The sequence below is a fragment of the Mobula hypostoma genome, chromosome 22 (genome assembly GCF_963921235.1).
Source record: "Mobula hypostoma chromosome 22, sMobHyp1.1, whole genome shotgun sequence".
NCBI classification, from domain to species: domain Eukaryota; kingdom Metazoa; phylum Chordata; class Chondrichthyes; order Myliobatiformes; family Myliobatidae; genus Mobula; species Mobula hypostoma.
This window is the reverse complement of record NC_086118.1, coordinates 883726-907385: the sequence shown is the minus strand read 5'-3', so window position 1 is coordinate 907385 and position 23660 is coordinate 883726.

The window sequence follows — 23660 nt, the reverse complement described above, 5'->3', positions numbered from 1 at the left end:
AGAGAACGGAGGAACATCTGGAGAAACTTCTGAAATGCCTTTTTCACTGCCGCTGCTACTGTGTGATCCAGAATCTCCGGAGGGGAAGGCCCCAAGTCCTCGGCTTTCCTTGTTGCTTGGCGGCCGGGACGGGGTTGAAGCGCTCGGCAGAGATGGTGCTTGGTGTCAGAGGCCTGCTATCAGGACTATCGGGAGTCGATCGGAAATTTGAGACTTTTTTATACCGTGCCCATGGTCTGCTCTTTATCAAATTATGGTATTGCTTTGCATTGCTGTAACTGTATGTTATAATTATGTGGTCTTGTCAGTGTAAGTCTTTGGTTTGTCCTTTTTTTTGTGATATCACTCTGGAGGAACATTGTATCATTTCTTAATGCATGCATGTATTTCTAAATGACAATAAAAGAGGACAATAGACAATAGGTGCAGGAGTAGGCCATTCAGCCCTTCGAGCCAGCACTGCCATTCACTGTGATCGTGGCTGATCATCCACAATCAGTATCGTGTTCCTGCCTTATCCCCATACCCCTTCACTCCACTATCTTTAAGAGCTCTATCTAACTCTTTTTTGAAAGAATCCAGAGAATTGGCCTCCACTGCCTTCTGAGGACTGAGTGTCTTCATAATCTAAAATAAATAAATAAAGGAGCGACGTGAATTGAGGAACAGTCCAGATGCAGCCTAACCATTGTTTTATACAGTCGCACTTCTTGTAAGCAATAATAATTTGGAAATAAAAGTAAGAGTTACAGAGTTTTTTGCTGACACAAAACAGGTCGTGTTAGTGAGGACGATAGTCTTAGGCTGATTGATGGTTTTGATACATCAGTAGGAAGGATGGAGTAATAGCAGAAGGTATTTAAAACTGAAAGATATGAGACAATGCATTTTAGGAACACTTAATGGTAAGGTACACACAGCGAAGGGTGGGGTGGGGTTTGCAGAAGGGATTTTAAAACTGAAAGATATGAGATGATGCATTTTGGGAACACTGTTAATGGTAAGGTGCACACAGCGAAGGGTGGAGTGGGGTTTGCAGAAGTACAGAGGAGTAATGGGATGGATGTATATGCCCAAGGATCCTTGGAGACAAAAGCACATGAAGAGATAATATTGTTAAGAAGGAATATGCAGTATTTGCTTTTATAACCTATGGCATGTGTTGGCGCATGGCCAAGTGGTTAAGGCGTTTGTTTAGTGATTTGAAGGTGGCTAGTTCGAGCCTTGGCTGAGGCAGCGTGTTGTGTCCTTGAGCAAGGCACTTAACCACACATTGCTCTGTGACGACACCAGTGCCAAGCTGTATGGGTCCTAATGCCCTTCCCTTGGACAACATCAATGGTGTGGAGAGGGGAGACTTGCAGCATGGGTAACTGCTTGTCTTCCATACAATCTTGCCCAGGCCTGTGCCCTGGAAACCTTCCAAGGCGCAAATCCATAGTCTCATGAGACTAACGGATGCCTATAAACCTATGGCATAAAATATTATACCAAAGAAGTTATAGTGCAATTTATAAAGCATACTGTAGGTTAGGCCACAGCTGGAATACATTGTACAGTTGTGCTTGCTTTACTAAAGTAAGGATGTCATTGCATTTTTAGATGCTGGATAGCCTGTTATTTTTTTCTTCGGAGTGGAGAATGCTGAAGGGAGAGCCTGATTAAGTTACAAGATTCTGAGGAGCATAGATAGTGAAAAAATTCTCCTTTTAGCAGAGGTGTCAATGAGCAAAGAGTAGAGATTTAAGGTTGGGGATTAATAGTGACCTGAGGAGATTTTTTTTTACTGAGAAGATGGTTGGAATCTGAATCACATTGCTTGAGTAGGTGGTGGAGGCAGAGACTCGCACCTGAAACACTGTGGCTGAGAGCTGGAAAATGTGATTAGAATAGATGGGAACTTGATGGCTGTCTGTTACAGCGAGAACAAGCTCTTGCTTAATGTCATATCCTGAGCCCAATTATAAAGAAAGTACACCAGTGTTACTTTCTTAGGAGCTTAAAAAGGTTCAGCTAGCCACCAGCTATTTACAGGAGACACTGCAGCTTCCTTCAGTAAAGATCCCCACCATCTAGGACATGCCATCTTCTAGCAGCTACCAACAGGCAGGAGTTACAGAAGCTTGAGCTTCAAGAACAGCTACTTCCCTTCAACTGTTTGGTTTTTGAAGCAAAATCAGGGCAGGAGAATGGCAGGGCACTGACAAGAGATGTGGAACAGAGGGGCTCGGGGGTAGAAGTTCACGGTTTGCTGAAGGTGGCTGCGTAGGTAGACAGGGTGGAGAAGAAGGCGTTTAGCATGCTGGTCTTAATCACTCAGTACATCAAGTTTAGGAGTAGAGACATTGTATAAGTTTTTGGTGAGGCTGCCTTTGGAGGCAGGTCAGGGCCTTGCCTTGCTACTGCTACCACGTAGCCCAGTACTACCTGTCTCAGGTCCGGTTGTCGGCGACTCAACTGGCACACCCCTGGTGCACTTCGGTTAAGATAGATAGACATACTTTATTGATCCCGAGGGAAATTGGGTTTCGTTACAGTTGCACCAACCAAGAATAGAGTATAAATATAGCAATATAAAACCATAAATAATTAAATAGTAATATGAGAATTATGCCAGATGGAAATAAGTCCAGGACCAGCCTATTGGCTCAGGGTGTCTGACCCTCCAAGGGAGGAGTTGTAAAGTTTGATGGCCACAGGTAGGAATGACTTCCTATGACGCTCTGTGTCGCATCTCGGTGGAATGAGTCTCTGGCTGAATGTACTCCTATGCCCAACCAGTACATTATGTAGTGGATGGGAGACATTGACCAAGATGGACAATGATTCGCCATGACAAAATAGCAACACTACAACCATTCTCATCACTTTGCACTAAAATGGACTTTTTTCTTCTTTTGTTCGAATTGTGAGATTATTTTGTGAATTGTGAATATTTTTTGACAAATATGATGACAGAATATAGTATTAATGATAAGACTCTTGGAAGTGTGGAGGATCAGAGGGATCTTGGGGTCCGAGTCCATAGGACGCTTAAAGCAGCTGCGCAGGTTGACTCTGTGGTTAAGAAGGCATACCGTGTATTGGCCTTCATCAATCATGGAATTGAATTTAGGAGCCGAGAGGTAATGTTGCAGCTATATAGGACCCTGGTCAGACCCCAATTGGAGTACTGTGCTCAGTTCTGGTCACCTCACTACAGGAAGCACGTGGACACCATAGAAAGGGTGCAGAGGAGATTTACAAGGATGTTGCCTGGATTGGGGAGCATGCCTTATGAGAATAGGTTGAGTGAACTCGGCCTTTTCTCCTTGGAGTGATGGAGGATGAGAGGTGACTGATAGAGGTGTATAAGATGATGAGAGACATTGATTGTGTGGATAGTCAGAGGCTTTTTCCCAGGGCTGAAATGGTTGCCAAAAGAGGGCATAGGTTTAAGGTGCTGGGGAGTAGGTACAGAGGAGATGTCAGGGGTAAGTTTTTTACTCAGAGAGTGGTGAGTGCATGGAATGGGCTGCCGGCGATGGTGGTGGAGGCGAATACAATAGGGTCTTGGTGGTGGAGGCGAATACAATAGGGTCTTTTAAGAGACTTTCAGATAGGTACATGGAGCTTAGAAAAATAGAGGGCTGTGGGTAAGCCTAATAATTTCTAAGGTAGGGACAGGTTCGGCACAACAGTGTGGGCCGAAGGGCCTGTATTGTGCTGTAGGTTTTCTATGTTTCTATATTTCTAATAGCGTATATTTCATTTGTGCTTTTCTTGTGAATGCTACTTATATGATGCTATGTGTCTGTGATGCTGTGAAGATTTTCATTGCACCTCTGTGCGCATGTACTTGTGCAGGTGACTTTGACTTTGTCTCTGTGATAGCTTTCTCTGCACAGTAAGTTACAGCAGCCAGGAGTGGAGGCATCAGCACGGGAGGAAGATGTGAATGAGGAGGAGCCTGAGCAGTATAAAGATTGTGCAGGAGCACACTAATAATTGGCCAGACTTCAGTTGCTCAGATGTTCACCCAATCAATCCACCCTACACTCACACAGCTCTTTGTGAAAGGCAATACACACAAAATACTGACCTGAAACATTATTTCCCTCCACAGATGCTGCCTGACCTGCTGAGTTTCTCCTGCATTTTGTTTGTGTTGCTCAAGACTTCCAGAACCTGCTGAAGCTTTTGTTACTTTGTAAATAACCTCTATATTAAGAATGGCACTTCATTCAATGATTAATATTGATCAGATAACAAGTAAAAGATCCAGCTTCTGTTCACTTCAATAAACATAACTTTCAAATAAGGATAGAGGTGAGGTGTAGCACTGCAGAAAGGCCAAGGATTGTGACCTCAGAGGTGGCAATATCTCAGTCAAGCACTCAGTTGCTTTGAGCCCGTAGAGTGTCTCGATACTTAGTATCGTGCAGTGAACGGTTCTCAAGGAAAAGTGCTGAAATCTCTTTGTTGAATGGGTTCCACACAACACCAAAAACGGGTACTTGTTAGTAGATCCATAAGAACTATAGTTAATCATCCACCATTGTGGGTGAAGGAACTTTGCCTCATGAAGATAAATGGCTGATAGCGAAGGTCCATAACCACGTCCATTAGCACAGTTGGCTTTTTTCCTTTCTTTTTCCTTTAGCACAGCTGCTCAATCAACGATGAAAGTGCCCTCACCGAAATATAAGCATTGACTTGAAGCATTCATCAGGGTTCTCAATATAAGGAAAGTGATATTCCCTTGAGGTAAAAGCTCCCACTGGTGCCATCTTTTCTCATAATTGGCACTAATGCATTTAGATTTTATTGCATTCTCAACAATGATTAAATTTTCTCACCAATCAGATTGATATCTACACGGTGTAGTGATCGTGGGATATTGTTTCCCCTATGACATTCTTTTTCACAGACCTACACAGAAAAGTTCTTAGAGGTGCAGAGCTCCAACTAGGACACGGCATGAAAACATAAATAACCACCACCGTACAAAGAACATTGTACAACGTTTCAAGGATAATGTCATTTTCAGAACCATCTACCAGCAGAATGAGCAAAATGAAAGCATTTGCTTTTAAAGTTGTGAGATGTGGGTATTATGGTAGGGGTGAGGTGTGAGATATGAGGATTATGGTTGGGGAGGAGGTGTGTATTGTGGGGATGATGGTTGGGTATGAGTTGTGAGAAGTGGGGATGATGGGTTTGAGGTGTGAGATGTGGGGATTGTGGTTGGAGTGAGGTATGAGATGTGGGGATTATGGTCAGGGTGACGGGTGAAATGTAGGGATTATGGAAGTGAGGTGTGAGATGAGGGGATAAAGGGTTGGGGTGAGATGTGGGGATTATGATTGGGGTAGTGTGTGAGATGTGGGGATTATGGTTTGGATGAGGTGTGAGATGTGGGGATGATGGGGTGAGGTGGAAATGTGGGGATAATGGTTGGGGTGAGATGTTTGGGATGATGGGGTGAGGTGTGAGATGTGGGGATGATGGTTGGGTGAGGTGTGGATGTGGGGATTATGGTTGGAGGTTAGGTGTGAGATGTGGGGATTATGGTTGGGGTGAGATGTGAGATGTGGGGATGATGGTTGGGGTGAGATGTGAGATGTTTGAGATGATGGGGTGAGGTATGAGATGTGGGAATTATGATTGTAGTTGAGGTGTGTGATGTGGGGATATTGCTGTGGTGATTGTGAGATATGGCAATTATGGTTGCGGCTGAGGTCAGAGATGTGGGGATAATGGTTGGTGTGAGGTGTAAGATGTGGGGATGGTGGTTGGGGTGTGGTGTGAGATGTTGGGATTATGGTTTTGGTGAGGTGTGATGTCGGGATGAGTTGTCAGATATCGCAATGATGGTTGCAGTGAGGTGTGAGATGTGGGGGTTATGCTCATGGTGAGGTGTGAGATGTGGGGATTATGGTTGGGGGTTAGGTATGAGATGTGGGGATTATGGTTGGGGTGAGGTGTGAGATGTTGGTATCATGGTTTTGGTGAGGTGTAGGATTTGGGGATCATCGTTGGGGTGAGATGTGAGATTGGGGATGATGGTTGGGGATGAGTTGTGAGGAGTGGGGATGATGGGGTGAGGTGTGAGATGTGGGTATTATGGTTGGGGTGTGGTGTGAGATGGGATTATGGTCGTGGTGAGGTATGAGATGTGGGGATTACGGTTGGGGAGGAGGTGTGAGATGTGGGAATGATGGCTGGAGTGGGATATGAAATGTGGGGATTATGTTTGGGGTGATGTGTGAAATGAGGGCATAATGGTTGGGATGGGGTGTCCGATGTGGGGATGATGGTTGGAGTGAGGTGTCAGATGTGGGGATGATGGGGTGAGGTGTGAAATGTGCAGATTATGGTTGGAGTGAGGTATGTGATGTGGGGATTATGGTCTGGGTGAGGTGTGAGATGTGTTGTTGGTTGGAATGAGGTGTTAGATGTGGGAATGATGGTTGGGGTGATGTGTGAGATCTGGGGATGATGGCTAGAGTGATTTGTGAGATGTGGGATTATGGTTGGGTTGAATTGTAAAATGTTGGGATTATGGTCAGGGTGAGTTGTGGGGATGATGGAGTGAGGTGTGAAATGTGGGGGTTATGGTTGGTGGTGAGGTGTGAGATGTTGGGATGATGATTTGGGTGAGGTGTGAGATGTGGGGACTATAGTTGGGTGAAGTTTGAAATGTGGGGATGATGGTTGGGGGAAGTTTGAGATGTGGGATGATGGTTGGGGTGATGTGTGAGATCTGAGGATGATGGCTAGAGTGATTTGTGAGATGTGGGGATTATGGTCTGGGTGAGGTGTGAGATGTGATGTTGGTTGGAATGAGGTTTTAGATGTGGGAATGATGGTTGGAGTGATGTGTGAGACCTGGGGATGGTGGCTAGAGTGAGTTGTGTGAGTTGTGAGATGTTGGGATTATGGTCAGGATGAGATGTGAGATGTGGGGATGATGGGGTGAGGTGTGAAATGTGGGGATTATGGTTGCTGGTGAGGTGTGAGATGTTGGGATGATGATTTGGGTGAGGTGTGAGATGTGGGGATTATAGTTTTGGTGAAGTTTGAGATGTGGGGATGATGGTTGGGGTGAGATGTGTGATGTGGGGATTATGGTTGGGGTGAGTTGTGAGATGTAGGAATTATGGTCTTGGTGAGGTGCGAGATGTGGGGAAGATTGTGGGGATGAGTTGTGTGATGTGGGGATGCTGGGGGGAGGTGCGAGATAGAAACATAGAAAACCTACAGCACAATCAGGCCCTTTGGCCGACAATGCTGTGCCAAACATGTACTTTCTTTGGAAATTATCTAGGGTTACCCATTGCCCTCTATTTTTCTAAGCTCCATGTACCTATTCAGGAGTCTCTTAAAAGACCCCATTGTATCTGCCTCTGCCACTGTCACTGGTAGCCCATTCCACACACTCACCACTCTCTACTCCTGGCATCCCCTCTGTACCTACTTCCAAGCACCTTAAAACTGTGCCCTCTTATGATAACCTGGGAAAAAGCCTCTGACTATCCACACAATCAAAGGCTCTCATCATCTTTTACACCTCTATCAGATCACCTCTCATCTTCTGTCACTCCAAGGAGAAAAGACCAAGTTCACTCAACCTATTCACAGAAGGCATGCTCCCCAATCCAAGCAACATCCTTGTAAATCTCCTCTGCACCCTTTCTATAGTTTCCACAACCTTCCTGTAGTGTGGTGACCAGAACTGAGCGCAGTACTCTAAGTGGGGTCTGACCAGGGTCCTATACAGCTGTAACATTACCTCTTGGCTCTTGAACTCAGTCCCACGATTGATGAAGGCCAATGCACCGTATGCCTTCTTAAGCACAGAGTCAACCTGCTGAGCAGCTTTGAGGGTCCAATGGACACAGATCCCAAGATCCCTCTGATCCTCCACACTGCCAAGAGTCTTACTATTAATACTATATTCTGCCACCATATTCGACCAACCAAAATGAACCACCTCACACTTACCTGGGTTGAACTCCATCTGCCACTTCTCAGCCGAGTCGATACATCCTATCAACATCCCGCTGTAATCTCTGACAGCCCTCCACACTATCCACAACACCTCCAACCTTTGTGTCATTAACAAATTTACCAACCCATCCCTCTCCACTTCCTCATCCAGGTTGTTTATAAAAATCACGAAGAGAGGAGGTTCCAGAACAGATCCCTGAGGCACACCACTGGTCACCAACTTCCATGCAGAATATGACCCGTCTACAACCACTCTTTGCCTTCTGTGGTCAAGCCATTTCTGGATCCACAAAGCAATGTCCCCTTGGATCCCATGCCTCATTACTTTCTCAATAAGCCTTGCATGGGGTACCTTATCAAATGCCTTGCTGAAATTCATATACACTACATCTACTGTTCTACATTCACCAATGTGTTTAGTCACATCCTCAAAAAATTCAATCACGCTAGTAAAGCATGACCTGCATTTGACAAAGCCATGCTGACTATTCCTTTTTTTTGTAATTTATTTTTTATTGACCTTCATCATTGAACAAACATTTCCATAAGATGTATTTCGGATACTCTCTATATATATATAATATAATCATATTTGTCACAAATCTCCACATAATATTTATCTGAGATATATACTTATATAAAGGAGAGGAAAGGAAGAACAATCGAAAGAAGAAAACTATGTACAGAGTAGGAAGTGATTTTTTTTTACAACATATTCATTGACTTGTGGGAATAAAATCAGGCCTATGAGGTGTTAAGTAGTTAAACCATTTTTTCCAGTATGAATACAATTGTTCCAACTTATGATTAACAGATGCTGTTATCTTCTCCATTTTGTAAATGCCCATTGTAATTTCTATCCATACATTTAAAGTTGGGCTCTCCTGTGATAACCATTTCCTGGTAAGGGTCTTTTTCCCAGCCACCAGCAGTATATTCATTAAATATTTATCTCTTTTCAACCATTCTTGAGGTATATAATCAAAATATATGGTCTTACTCTCTCAGGGTATTTCACATTTAAAGATGTTTTGTAGGTCATTATGTATCCCACTCCAATAGTCTTTGATAACGGGGCATTCCCAGAAAATATGATAATGATTTGCATTTTAATTTCCACAATTTCTCCGGCAAGCAGGAGGGTTACTATCATAATGGGATTTCTGAGAGGGTGTAATAAAATATCTTATCAAGTTTTTCCACCCGAACTCTCTCCATTTCTGTGAACTGGTACACTTCCATTGATACCTCCATATTATTGTCCAGTCTTCCTCAGATATTATTATCCCTCCTTCCTTCTCCCATTTTGTTTTAATGTACGAAGTTGAATGTGTTTTAAGATTTGGCAAACCCTTATACACGCTTGAAATTATTCTGCTACCATTGTCTGAATTATATGTTTTTCTAAATAGCTCTATCAGACATGTACTTGCCTTGGTTACATTTTTAACCCTCCTATTAACATACTATCGCATCTGTAAATACCGGTAAAAGTCTTGTTTTTCTAATAAGTGTTTCTCTTTGAGCATTTCAAAACTGAAGAGTGTTCCTTCTTACATTATATTGCAAAGAACTGTTATTCCTTTAGCTGTCCAGTCCTTAAATCTAGCATCCAGTTTATTCGGTGTAAAATCCGAGTCATATGCACACCATTTCAGAACTGCAATGTCTCTCTCTAGTTTATATTTTATAATAGTTTTCCATATTTTGAGAGTCCATTTCACCCACAGGTTGTCAATATTATTTATGTAACTTTGTAGGGTATCATCAGCCAAAATTGCCTGTATGGGGATGGGAAGTATCCCCTCCTCAATGTTTTTCCATTGAGCATCATATGATGGGTTGCACCAGCATATCACAGCTCTCAACTGTGCTGCAAAATAATAATCTCTAAGAGAAGGTAGGCCCCATCCCCCCCTTTTCCTTGGCTAATTGCAAAGTTTTGAGATGAACTCTAGGCCTTTTACCTTGCCATACATATCTTGGTAGCATTTTGTTACATTCATTGAATTGATTCTGATTAACCTGTACTGGTAGGGTCTGAAAGAGATATAGTAGTCTGGGAAATATAATCATTTTAATAGATTCAATGCTTGAACTGAGACCAAAAAAAGGAATTAGGTTCCGTCTTGTTATATCTTCCTTAATTTTTTTATATATATAGGCTGATTATTGCATTCTGATAATTTTGCCAAATCTTTTGGCATAATGATGCCCAAATATTTGACGGATTTTGTTTGCCATGCTCAAGGATACCTACTTTCAATTTCTCTTGGTGGGCTATAGTTATATCAAAGTAGTTGGGTTTTATCTATGTTGATCTTGTATCGTGATAATGTTGTTCAAAGGATTGCATCAATTTAGGTAAAGAGTATGTTGGTTGACCTAGATAGATAAAAATGTCATCTGCGTAACAGGCCAATTTATGGTCTGTCCCTTTAATAGTAATTCCCCTGATATCTTCATTTTGTCTGATGTATTGAGCTAATGGTTCCAGATATAATGCCAAGAGTAGTGGTGACTATGCACAACCCTGTCTCGTGCCCCTTTCTAGGGTAAAACTTTTAGATAAATATCCATTGATTTAAATCCTAGCAGCAGGATTGTCGTATAGTGCCTGTATAGTTTTAATAATTGTGTCATGTAGACCAAATCTATGTAAAACTCTGTAAAGAAAATTACAATTAACCAAATCAAATGCCTTTTCAGCGTCCATGCTTATCACTATTGCATTTCAATTTCATTTTTTAAAATATGATCCATAATGTGAAGTGTCCTTCGTATATTGTCTTGTGTTTGGCGTTGTTGTATAAAACCTGTCTGATCCTTATGTATCAGTGTGGTTAGAAACTCTTCTAATTGTTTGGCCATGATGGAGGTAAATATTCTATAATCCACATTAAGAACAGATATCGGTCTAAATGACCCACATTCCATTTTATCCTTGCCTTCTTTCGGTATAGCTGAGATTATCGCCTCCTTCCAGCTGGGTGGAATTTGCGCCTTTCTTAGGGCCCAGTTCAGTGTGGAGAGTAAAACAGGAATTAACTCATTTGTAAATTCTTTGTACCACTCTGCTGTATATCCATCATATGCCGTATGTCCAACATATTATTCTCTGTAACTTCCGCCACCTCCAACGGGATCCCACCACTAAGCACATCTTTCCCTCCCCCCCCTCTGCTTTCCACAGGGATCGCTCCCTACGCAACTCCCTTGTCCATTTGTCCCTCCCATCCCTCCCCACTGATCTCCCTCTTGGCACTTATCCTTGTAAGTGGAACAAGTGCTACACATGCCCTTACACTTCCTCCCTTACTACCATTCAGGGCCCCAGACAGTCCTTCCAGGTGAGGCAACACTTCACCTGTGAGTCGACTGGGGTGATATACTGCGTCCGGTGCTCCCCATGTGGCCTTCTATATATTGGTGAGACCCGATGCAGACTGGGAGACCGCTTTGCTGAACACCTACGCTCTGTCCGCCAGAGAAAGCAGGATCTCCCAGTGGCCACAAATTTTAATTCCACATCCCATTCCCATTCTGACATGTCTATCCACGGCCTCCTCTACTGTAAAGATGAAGCCACACTCAGGTTGGAGGAACAACACCTTATATTCTGTCTGGGTAGACTCCAACCTGATGGCATGAATATCGACTTCTCTAACTTCCGCTAATGCCCCACCTCCCCCTTGTACCCCATCCGTTATTTATTTTTATACACACATTCTTTCTCTCACTCTCCTTTTTCTCCCTCTGTCCCTCTGAATATACCCCTTGCCCATCCTCTGGGATCCCCCCCCCGCCCCTTGTCTTTCTCCCGGACCTCCTGTCCCATGATCCTCTCGTATCCCTTTTGCCAATCACCTGTCCAGCTCTTGGCTCCATCCCTCCCCCTCCTGTCTTCTCCTATCATTTTGGATCTCCCCCTCCCCCTCCCACTTTCAAATCCCTTACTAACTCTTCCTTCAGTTAGTCCTGGCGAAGGATCTCAGCCTGAAACGTCAACTGTACCTCTTCCTAGAGATGCTGCCTGGCCTGCTGTGTTCACCAGCAACTTTGATGTGTGTTGTTGTTTGATCCTGGTGACTTGCTTAATTTAAGCCTACTAATTGCAGTTTTTAGCTCAGCTTCAGTTATGTCAGCAGTCATCGTTCTAGTTTATTCTTTGCTTAAAGTGGGTAATTCTAAAGAATTCAGGAAGCTGTCAATTTGGGTTATGCTTCCCCCTGGAACTTTGGAATATAGAGTTTTGTAAAACATTTCAAAAGCTTCTTGAATTTCACTTAGCTTATTTTTTAATCACTTTTGTTCTTGGATCCCTAATTCTATGAATTATATTTCTGCTATTTTTATTTTCAGTTTCCACACCAGTATTTTCATAGATTTAGATCCACTTTCATAATATCTCTGTTTCAGAAACATTAATTTTTTTCTAATTTCTTTTGTAGCCAAACTATTAATTTCATTCCTAATTTTTAAAATTTCCTCTAGTGTATCCTGTGCCAAACTCAATTTGTGTTTTTTTCTAGTTCCTTCAGTCTATTTTGAAAATTCCTCTAATGTCTTATTCCTTATTTTTTTCTTATATGAAGATATCGCTATCATTTTCCCTCTTTAGACAACCTTCAGAGTATCCCATAGAATGGGAGGTGAAACCTCTCCATTGTCATTGAATTCTAATTTCTTTTTTCATTTGTTCCTTAAAATAGGGATCACTGAGTAGACTTGACTTTAGTTTCCAAATAGTATTCTTTGGTTGTAGGTCGAAATCAACAGATAAATATATAGGTGCTTGGTCACTTAAATCTATTGTCCCAATTCCACAGGTGATTATTTTGTCTCTATCTTTTCCAAATGTTATGAAATAGTCCATTCTTGTATATACGGAATGGGGGTCAGAATAATGAGTGTAATCCCTTCTGTCAGGGAAAAGGTCCCTCCATATATCAATTAGACCAACATCCTCAAAATGTGTATTAACTTTCTTATGTAAGGACTTTGTTTCATAAGTTTTTCTACTGGAAGAGTCTAACTTTGGTTGTAATTGTAAATTTAAGTCTCCCCCACATATCAAGAGACCTTCTATTTCCGTTACCATAATATTAGTTATTTTGTGGAAGAAACTAATATCATTTCCTGGGGGTGCATGCTGACTATTCCTAATCATATTATGCCTCTCCAAATGTTCATAAATCGTACCTCTGAGGATCTTCTCCATCAACTTTCCAACCAATGAAGTAAGACTCACTGGTCTATAATTTCCTGGGTATCTCTACTTCCTTTCTTGAGTAGGGGAACAACATCTGCAACCCTCCAATCCTTCGGAACCTCTCCCATCAACATTGATGATACTAAGGTCATTGCCAGAGGCTCAGTAATCTCCTCCCTCACCTCCCACAGTAGCCTGGGGTATATCTTGTCTGGTCCCAGTGACTTATCCAACTTGATGCTTTCCAAAAGCTCCAGCACATCCACTTTCTTAATGTCTATATGTTCAAACTATTCAGTCTGCTGTAAGTCATCCCTATAATTGCCAAGGTTCTTTACCGTAGTGAATACTGAAGTAAAGTATTCATTAAGTACCTTCGCTATCTCCTCCAATTCCATACACACTTTTCCACTGTCACACTTGATTGGTCTTATTCTCTCATATCTTATCCTCTTGCTCTTCAAATACCTGTAGAATGGCTTGGGGTTTTTCTTAATCTTGCTCGCCAATGCCTTCTCATGGCCCCTTCTGGCTCTCCTAATTTCATTGTTAAGCTCTTTCCTGCTAGCCTTATAATTTTCTAGATCTCTGTCATTACCTAGTTTTTTGAACCTTTCATAAGCTTTTCTTTTCTTCTTGATTTTTAACTACCTTTGTACACCATGGTTCCTGTACCCTACCACCTTTTCCCTGTCTCATTGGAACTTACCTATGCAGAACACCCCCTGAAGACTTGCCACATTTCTTCTGTACATTTCCCTGAAAACATCTGCTCCCAATTTATGCTTCCAAGTTCCTGCCTGATAGCTTCATATTTCCCCTTAATCCAATTAAACGCTTTCCTAACTTATCTGTTCCTATTCCTCTCCAATGCTATGGTAAAGGAGAAAGAATTGTGATCACTATCTCCAAAATGCTCTCCCACTGTGAAACCTGACACCTGACCAGGTTCATTTCCCAATACCAGATCAAGTACAGCCTCTCCTCTTGTGGGCTTATCTACATATTGTGTCAGGAAACCTTCCTGAACACACCTAACAAACTCCACCCTATCTAAACCCCTAGTTCTAGGGAGATGCTAATCAATATTGGGGAAATTAAAATCTCTCACCACGACAACTCTTTTATTATTGCATCTTTCCAGAATCTGTCTCCCTATCTGCTCTTTGATGTCCCTGTTACTATTGGGTGGTCTATAAAAAAACATCCAGTAGAGTTATTGGCCCCTTGCTGTTCCTAACTTCCACCCACAGAGACTCTGTAGACAATCCCTCCATGACTTCCTCTTTTCTGCAGCCGAGACACTATCTCAGATCAGCAAAACCATGCCACACCTCTTTTTCCTCCCTCCCTGTCCTTCCTGAAACATCTAAAGCCTGGCACTCTAAGTAACCATTCCGACCCCTGAACCATTGAAGTCTCTGTAATGGCCACAACATCATAGCTCTAAGTACTGATACATGCTCTAAGCTCATCTGCTTCGTTCAAAGTACTCCTTGCATTAAAATAGGAACTTCTCAAACCATCAGTCTGAGTGAATCCCTTCTTTATCAACTGCCTATCCTCCCTCTCACACTGTCTTCAAGCATTCTCTATTTGTGAGCCAACCGCCCCTCCTCCGTCTCTTCAGTTTGGTTCCCACCCACCAGAGATTCTAGTTTAAACTCTCCCCAGTGGCCTCAGCAAACCTCCCTGCCAGGATATTGAGCCCCCTCATATTCAGGTGCAACCTGTTGTTTTTGTACAGTGATGTGGGTATTATGGTTGGGGTGAGCTGTGAGATGTGGTGCTGATGGGGTGAAGTGTGAGATGTGGGGATGGTGGTTGTGTGAGGCGTGAGATGTGGGGATTATAGTTGGAGTGAGGTGTGTGATGTGAGGAGTATGGTTGGGATGAGGTGTGCAATGTGGAGATTATGGTTCAGGGTGACTTGTCAGATGTGGTTATTATGGTTGGGATGAGATGTGAGATGTTGCTCTCATGGTTGGGGTGAGGTGTGAGATGTTGGGATCATGCATTTGGTGAGGTGTGAGATGTGAGATTGGGGATGAGTTGTGAGAAGTGGGGATGATTGGGTGAGATGTGAGATGTGGGGATGATGGTTGGGGGTGAGCTGTCAGATGTGGAGATTATGGATGGGGCTGAGGTGTGAGATGTGGGGATTATAGTTGGAGTGAGGTGTGTGATGTGAGGATTATGGTTGGGATAAAGTGTGCAATGTGGGGATTATGGTTCAGGGTGACTTGTCAGATGTGGTTATTATGGTTGGGATGAGATGTAAGATGTTGCTCTCATGGTAGGGGTGAGGTGTGAGATGTGGGAGTGATGGTTGGAATGAGGTGTTAGATGTGGGAATTCTGGTTGGAGTGAGGTGTGAGATGTGGGGATTATGATTGGGATGAGGTGTGAGATGTGGGGATTAAGGCCAGAGTGAGGTGTGAGATGTGGGGATTATGGTTGGAGTGAGGTGTGAGATATGGGGATTATGTTTGTGGTTGAGGTGTGAATTCTGGGTATTCTGATTGGGGATGACGCGTGAGAAGTGGGATGATGGTCTGGGTGAGATGTGAGATGTGGTGATGATGTGTGGCGTGAGGTGTGAAATGTGGGGATGGTGGTCCGGTGAGGCGTGAAATGGGGGGATTATAGTTGAGGTGAGTGGTGAGATGTGGGAATGAGTTGTGAGATGTTGGGACGAAGAGGTGAGGTGTGAGATGTATAGATTATGGTTGGGGTTGAGGTGTGAGATGTGGTGATTATGATTGGGGTGAGGTGTGAGATGCAGTGATTATGATTGGGGTGAGGTGTGAGATGTGGTGATTATGATTGGAGTGAGGTGTGAGATGTGGTGATTATGGTTGGTGTCAGGTGTGAGATGTGGGGATGATGAGGTGATGTGCGGGATGTGGGGATTATGGTTGGGATGAGATGTGAGACGTGGGGATGATGGTTCGAATGAGGTGTCAGATGTGGGAATGATGGTTGGGTGGAGGTGTGAGATGTGGGCGTGATGGGTTGAGCTGTGAGATGTGGGGATTATAGATGGAATGAGGTGTGAGATGTGGGGATTATGGTTTGGGTGAGTGTGAGATGTGGGGATGATGTGTGGTGTGAGATGTGGGGATTGTGGTTGAGGTGAGGAGTGAGATGTGGAGATTATGGTCAGAGTGAGATGTGAGATTTTGGGATTATGGTTGGAGTGAGGTGTAATATGTGGGGATGATGTTTAGGGCGACGTGTGAGATGTGGGGATGATGGGGTGAGGTGTGAGATGTGGGAATTGTGGTTGAGGTGAGGAGTGCGATCTGGGGTTTATGGTTGGGGCGAGGTTTGAGATGTGGTGATTATGGTTTGGGTGAGGTGTGAGATGTGGGCGTGATGGGTTGAGCTGTGAGATGTGGGGATTATAGATGTAATAAGGTGTGAGATGTGGGGATTATGGTTTGGGTGAGTGTGAGATGTGGGGATGATGTGTGGTGTGAGATATGAGATGTGGGGATTGTGGTTGAGATGAGGAGTGAGATGTGGAGTTTATGGTCAGAGTGAGATGAGAGATTTTGGGATTATGGTTGGAGTGAGGTGTAATATGTGGGGATGATGGTTAGAGCGACATGTGAGATATGGGGATGATGGGGTGAGGTGTGAGATGTAGGGATTGTGGTTGAGGTGAGGAGTGCAATCTGGGGTTTATGGTTGGAGCGAGGTTTGAGATGTGGTGATTATGGTTTGGGTGAGGTGTGAGATGTGGGGATGATGGGGTGAGGTGTGAGATGTGGGGATTGTGGTTGAGGTGAGGAATGCGATCTGGGGTTTATGGTTGGAGCGAGGTTTGAGATGTGGTGATTATGGTTTGGGTGAGGTGTGAGATGTGGGGATGATGGGGTGAGGTGTGAGATGTGGGGATTGTGGTTGAGGTGAGGAGTGCAATCTGAGGTTTATGGTTGGGGCAAGGTTTGAGATGTGGTGATTATGGTTTGGGTGAGGTGTGAGATGTGGGGATGATGGTTGGGGTTGAGGTGTGAATTCTGGGTATTCTGATTGGGGTGAGGTGTGAGAAGTGGGATGATGGCCTGGGTGAGATGTGAGATGTGGGGATTATGGTCAGAGTGAGGTGTGAGATTTTGGGATTATGGTCAGAGTGAGGTGTGAGATTTTGGGATTATGGTTGGAGTGAGGTGTAATATGTGGGGATGATGTTTAGAGCAATGTGTGAGATGTGGTGATTATGATTTGGGTGAGGTGTGAGATGTGGGGATGATGGGGTGAGGTGTGAGATGTGGGGATTGTGGTTGAGGTGAGGAGTGCAATCTGGGGTTTATGGTTGGGGCAAGGTTTGAGATGTGGTGATTATGGTTTGGGTGAGGTGTGAGATGTGGGGATGATGGTTGGGGTTGAGGTGTGAATTCTGGGTATTCTGATTGGGGTGAGGTGTGAGAAGTAGGATGATGGCCTGGGTGAGATGTGAGATGTGGGGATTATGGTCAGAGTGAGGTGTGAGATTTTGGGATTATGGTCAGAGTGAGGTGTGAGATTTTGGGATTATGGTCAGAGTGAGGTGTGAGATTTTGGGATTATGGTTGGAGTGAGGTGTAATATGTGGGGATGATGTTTAGAGCGATGTGTGAGATGTGGGGATGATGGGGTGAGGTGTGAGATGTGGGGATTGTTGTCAGAGTGAGGTATGAGATTTTGGGATTATAGTCAGAGTGAGATGTGAGATTTTGGGATTATGGTTGGAGTGAGGTGTAATATGTGGGGATGATGTTTAGGGCGACGTGTGAGATGTGGGGATGATGGGGTGAGGTGTGAGATGTGGGGATTGTGGTTGAGGTGAGGAGTGTGATCTGGCGTTTATGGTTGGGGCGAGGTTTGAGATATGGGCTAATGGTTTGGGTGAGGTGTGAAATGATGGTGTAAGATGTGAGATGTTGGGATGACGGTTGGGGTGAGGTATGAGATGCAGGGATTATGGTTGGACTGAGGTGTGAGATGTGGGGATTATGGTTGGAGTGAGATGGGGAGATGATGGTTGGGGTTAAATAGTGAGATTTGGAGATTATGGTTGGAGTGAGGTGTGAGATGTGGAGATGATGGTTGGGAAGAGTTGTGGGATGATGGTTGTGTAGAATATGTGTGATGTGGGGATTATGGTTGCACTGAGATGTGAGATGTGGAGATGATGGTTGGGGTTGAGGTGTGAGATGTCAGGATTAATGTTGGGGGGTGAGGTGTGAGATGTGCGGAGGATGGGATGAGGTGTAAGATGTGGAGATGATGGTCGGGGTGAGGTGTGAGATGTGGGGATTATGGTTGGGGAGAGGTGTAAAATCTGGAGATGATGGTTGGGATGGGGTGTGAAATGTGAGCATTTTGGTTGTGGGTGAGGTATGATGATGTGGGCATGAGTGTTAGATAAGGGGTCATGTTTGGGGTGTGGTGTGAGGTATGGGTATTATGCTTGGGGTTGAGGTGTGAGATAGTTTTAAGGTGCTTGGAAGCAGGTACAGAAGGGATGTCAGGGTTAAGTTTTTTACGTAGAGAGTGGTGAGTGCGTGGAATGGGCTGCCGGCAATGGTGGTGGAGGCGGATATGATAGGGTCTCTTAGGAGACTCCTGGATTGGTACATGGAGCTTAGAAAATTAGAGGGCTATGGGTAACCCTAGGTAATTTCTTTTTTTTGTAATTTATTTTTTATTGAAGTTCATCATCAAACAAATATTTCCATAAGATGTATTTCAGATATTGTACATATATATCATGTAATCATATTTGCCACAAATCTCCACATAATATTTATCTGAGGTATATATTTATAGAAAAGAGAGGAAAGAAAGAACAAGCGAAAGGAGAAAACTATGTACAAGTAGGGAGTAATTTTTTTTTACAACATGTTCATTGATTTGTGAGAATAAAATCAGGCCTATGAGGTGTTATGTAGCTGAACCATTTTTCCCAGTATGAATAAAATTGTTCCAACTTATGATTAACAGATGCTGTTATCTTCTCCATTTTGTAAATGTCCATTGCAATTTCCATCCATGCGTTTAAAGTTGGGCTCTCCTGTGATAACCATTTCCTGGTAAGCGTCTTTTTACCAGCCACCAGCAGTATATTTATTAAATATTTATCTCTTTTCAACCATTCTTGAGGTACATACCCAAAATATGTGATCTTACTTTCTAAGGGTATTTCACATTTAAAAATGCCCTGTAGGACATTGTGTATTCCACTCCAATAGTCTTTGGTAACGGGGCATTCCCAGAAAATATGATAATTGTTTGCATTTTGATTTCCACAATTTCTCTAGCAAACAGGGGGGTTACTATCATAATGGGATTTCTGAGAGGGTGTAATAAAATATCTTATCAAGTTTTTCCATCCAAACTCCCTCCATTTCTGTGAACTGGTACACTTTCATTGATACCTCCATATTATTGTCCCGTCTTCCTCAGATATTATTATCTCTCCTTCCTTCTCCTATTTTCTATTCATGTATGAAGTCAAATGTGTTTTAAGATTTGACAAACCCTTATACACACTTGAAATTATTCTACTACCATTAGCTGAATTATATGCTTTTCTAAATAGTTCTATTAAACATGTACTTGCCTTGGTTACAGCTTTAACCCTCCTATTAACATACTGTTGCATCTGTAGATACCGATAAAAGTCTTGTTTTTAAGTAAGTGTTTCTCTTTAAGCATTTCAAAACTGAACAGTGTTCCTTCTTTCATTATATTGCAAAGAACTGTTATTCCTTTAGCTGTCCAGTCCTTAAATCTAGCATCCAGTTTTTTTGGTGTAAAATCCGAGTCATATGCACACCATTTAAGAATTGCAATATCTCCCTCTAGTTTATATTCTTTTATAATAGTTTTCCATATTTTAAGAGTCCATTTCACCCATGGATTATCAATAGTATTTATGTACCTTTGTAGGTTGTTATCAGCCAAAATTGCCTGTATGGGGATGGGAAGTATCCCCTCCTCAATGTTTTTCCATTGAGTGTCATATGATGGGTTGCACCAGCATATCACAGCTCTCAACTGTGCTGCGAAATAATAATCTCTGAGAGAAGGTAGGCCCCCATCCCCCCCCCTTTTACTTGGCTAATTGCAAAGTTTTGAGACGAACTCTAGGCCTTTTACCTTGCCATATATATCTTGATAGCATTTTGTTACATTCATTGAATTGATTCTGATTAATCCGTACTGGTAGGGTCTGAAAGAGATATAGTAGTCTGGGAAATATATTCATTTTAATAGATTCAATCCTTGAACTGAGATTAAAAAAGGGAATTAGGTTCCACCTTGTTATATCTTCCTTAGTTTTTTTTATATATAGGCTGATAATTGCATTCTGATAATCGCTATTTACCAAGTTATAGACAATACTTCCTTTTGAAGCTACATACAAAACATCACACCTTCTGACTTCACCCTTTCCTCCCGACGCCAACATGTCTGGGTTGGTACTTACATCCTTTAGGAGTGCAGGTCAAATCCACAATACATTTATTTGGTACTTTACGTGCTCACACAGAGGACAGTTAATATTTATAAGGTATAGATAAGGCTGTCTTCGAAACTACCTGTAAACTTCACACTTCTATCCGCAGAAACCCTTCAAAAGCTTCTTGAATTTCACGAAGCTTATTTCTTTTTATCATTTTTGTTCCTGGATCTTTTTCTTCAGTTTCCACGCCAGTATTTTCATAGACTTAGATCCACTTTCATAATGTCTCTGTTTCAGAAACATTAAATTTTACCTGATTTCTTCGGTAGCTAAACTATTAATTTCATTCCTAATTTTAAAAATTTCCTCTAATGTATCCTGTGCCAAATTCAATTTGTGTTTTTTTCTAGTTCCTTCAGTTTATTTTGAAAATTCCTCTAATGTCTTATTCCTTATTTTATTCTTATATGAAGATATCGCTATAATTTTCCCTCTTTAGACAACCTTCAGAGTATCCCATAGAATGGGAGGTGAAACCTCTCCATTGTCATTGAATTCTAAGTAAAGACCAATTTATTTTTTAATTTGTTCCTTAAAGTAGGGATCATTGAGTAGACTTGAATTTAGTTTCCAAATGGTATTCTTTGGTTGTAGGTCAAAATCAACAGATAAATATATAGGTGCTTGGTCACTTAAATCTATTGTCCCAATTCCACAGGTGATTATTTTGTCTTTGTCTTTTCCAAATGTTATGAAATAGTCTATTCTTGTATATGCAGAATGGGGGGCAGAATAATGAGTGTAATCCCTTCTGTCGGGGAAAAGGTCCCTCCATATATCAATTAGACCAACATTCTCAAAAAGTGTATTAACTTTCTTATGTAAGGACTTTGTTTCATAGGGTTTTCTACTGGAAGAGTCTAACTTTGGTTGCAATTGTAAATTTAAGTCTCCCCCACATATCAGAAGACCTTCTGTTTCCGTTACCATAATAGTAGTAATTTTCTGAAAGAAACTAGTATCACTTCCTGGGGGTGCGTATATATTCAATAGAGTAACTGAATTTCCATCTATATTCCCCCTTACCAGGATATATCTGCCCTCCTTATCTCCCATTTCGAATACTTTTCAAAATTTAGCTTGCTTGAGATGAGAATAGCAACTCCTCTCCTATGTTTTGATTTATATGAGGAGAAAAACAAATTAGTGAAGCCCACTCTCTTTAGTTTTCCATGCACATTATCACTTAAGTGAGTTTCCTGTAAATACAGAACATGGGCTTGTTCTTTTTTCATTTTGGATAGAATTGTACTGCGTTTGATTGGATTTAACAGCCCATTAACATTAAAAGAAATGCATTTTACTTTGTCCTTAGCCATATGTATTTATCTATCAGTATATCATTGAAATTAGCAGAATAAAACTTAAATGATCTACTCCCTGAACAAATAAGAACTAAGAAATGCAAATAATAAAAAAGGCAAGGAAGGTGTGATTCCAAGGGCGAGGTCTCTAGTAGGTGACCCTGGGTTGAGCTGGAGGAACCGTCTAGCCATGGGGGATAGCCCCTCCTCCCTGTGAGTTGGGGGCCCCCATTACAGTACCCATAAGAGTAAGTGAACATGTAAATGTCCATTGCTCAGAAAAGATTTCCCTGTGTATTCCTCCCATATATATATTCTCATTTAGGTGGGGAAAAAGGAGTGAAAGAATGAATTTTAAAAATTGAGTAATATAATATCCACATTATAATAAGTATTTCTTGAAATAGGTATAGCACCGTCTATTTTTGCTTCCGTTTATCTTATCAACACTTTTAAAGTTAGCCAAACCTTATGGCTCTTCAGGAGGGGGTGAGGGCTGTCTTTGGAAAACTCACAGTCTCTTCCTGATATTCTCTCTCCCTCCTCCTGTCCCCTGCTTTCTCGGTTCTCTTACTATTTCCCAAGCAGATCGGGATAACTGCTCAGCCAGACTTTCCCTCGGTTTGATTACGCTGAAGGGCAGCCCCCTGTTCCTCATGTCTGTAGTCGCCTCTTCCACTGTCTGATACAGTTGCATACCGTCTTCATAAAACACCTGCCGTTTAGCAGGGTTTGGAATCTAATCTTTCCTTGCTTTAATATTTGCTTTACTACAGAGTATTCTTTACGCTTCTGCAGGACCGCCGGGGGGTAATCTTGATCGAAATATATTAATTTCCCATCCAAAATCACCCTCTTCTTAGCCCAGGTCCTTCATAGAATCTCCGCCTTGGTATTGTATTGAAGGAATCTAATTACTATTGAGTGTGGCTTATCTTCTCTGTCTCCAGTAGGCCTCGGGACGAGCGCACGATGCGCCCTCTCAATTTCAAACTCCAAAGTGGAGGGAATCTCTAGCGTGTTCCGCAGCAACTTTCCTACAAACTCCATCATAGACAAACCCTCCGCTCCTTCGGGAACATTGTATATCCTGATATTTTTCCGTCGTGATCTTCCCTCCTGGTCAATCAGTTTACTTTCCTGTTGATTTAATATTTTTATCGTCTTACTCAGTATCCGTTCCACGTTTTGCACACGATCTTCCACCTTCTCAGTTCGAGTCTCTGCCACCGCTATTTTCTGATTGACGTTGGCGAGCTCTGACTTGGTATCATTGAGTTGCTGTTTTATATCTTTTTGGAATCCCCGTATCTCTTCCAGAATTTTTATCATATTTGCCGCTTCGCCTGCACAAGGCCCAGCATCAGCTTTGCCGCCACGCGTTCGGGTAGGACAGCCGCGCATTGCACCTCTCTCATCCATAGGCTCCGCAGTGATGCTTTTTTTATCTCCATTCTTGCCCCCCTTATCAATTCAGATATTTTTGAAAGATCTTATATTTGATGGATTAATGTGGCAATATATGTCTTCTTCTGGAGGAGTTTTTGATTTAAGCTGCCATTCTGGACAATGACGTCACCGGAACCCCCTAGGTGATTCCTGAAGTAAGTACATGTTCAGCACAGCACTGTGGGCC